This window comes from Anabrus simplex, chromosome 3, assembly GCF_040414725.1.
Source record: "Anabrus simplex isolate iqAnaSimp1 chromosome 3, ASM4041472v1, whole genome shotgun sequence".
In the NCBI taxonomy this organism is placed as follows: Eukaryota; Metazoa; Arthropoda; class Insecta; order Orthoptera; family Tettigoniidae; genus Anabrus; species Anabrus simplex.
Window position 1 is genome coordinate 282,131,045 of NC_090267.1, and position 1,366 is coordinate 282,132,410.

A 1,366-nucleotide genomic window follows, 5' to 3' on the forward strand; every position below is an offset into this window, starting at 1 on the left:
ACAATATTTTCATAATAAAGGCATTCCTGAAAGCTCCTGCTCATCTTCTTGCATACAAAGAGAGCTTGCTATATTCACCTTTGCCACCACAGCCTATTCTGATGAGATGAGGTACCTGGTTAACTGCTATCTTTAACCCTGGAGAGGGTGCGCCATGGTCTTTTCGACCGGGTTCAGAGTTAAATGTTTATAGTTACTAACGTAGCGGGCTGCTAGCTTCCACCCCTTCAGTACCTTACATTGGGCTCACCCACTATCAGTGTGCATTGACGGACCTGGTCTAAAACTCCTGGCACGCCCCATGATGTATGTGTGTTTATGAGTTAAGTTTTACTTTATTTTTTCAATTAATATACCAAGAATGTGTCAGTTTTGTTTTATTTTTGTGTAAAATAGTGCCTTCATATATAGTGAAGTCCAACACATCATGGACAGAAACAGGGAAAGAGAAATCAAAAGACTTATAAAGAGCGTTACTCAGTTTCACGCACAGGCAACCGTCGGCCAAACACTGATTTTTACTAAACCGGTTTTCACGAGAGTTTAATCCTGATGTAAACAAATAGGCGGAGCACCTTGCCTATGCATGTAGATATGAACTAGTTGATTGGAGAAGCAACAGTCGCACTCACTCGACTGTATATGAGCTCGAAGAAAACTAGTACGTCGCATTAATTTAATTTAATTTTAGTTTATTACATTTAGAGAGTTTGGAAGAGTATGTAATCATATTAAAATATGGTTGTCATATATACCGGTATATATATGGTTTTATTTTAATAAAATAGTGATTAAATAACGAGAAATGAAGGCACAAGGTGTGGTGTAATACCAGTAGTCTTCCCGTAGTGGGGGAAAGTCCCAAGCTGTACAGAGTGCAGATAAGGTGTTGCATCTTGCAGCAGGAATCAGTGTCAGTGAGAGAAATGGAGCAAGAGGTAGGACCATTGCGTGTAGTGAAGCACAAAAGAGGACAACCGCTCAGAATTGACCATAGGCAGTGCATCGTGAATGTGTTCGATAAACTAAGGGCCGTTTTCCCCAAATGAGTTTAAACTAAGTTTATTTTAATCTGGTTTAAGTCTGAGTTTAAACTAACATTCATTTTCCCCATATTGGTTTAAACTTTGTATCAAGTTTAAACCTGGCTCAGAGTTAAACCTTCTATATTGTTGGTTTAAACTGCTGTTTATATTCAACTTTCTTGACATTTTATTAACGTATCTGTGATTTTCCTAATAGAAGGGTTAGTTTTGACTACCAGTACTGCAGCACTTTAATGAAAAACGTACTAAAATTATAACCTAGTATTAGCATTAGAAAAATGGGAGAATTTATTGAAGTCTTTGGTTAAATAGGAAATAAT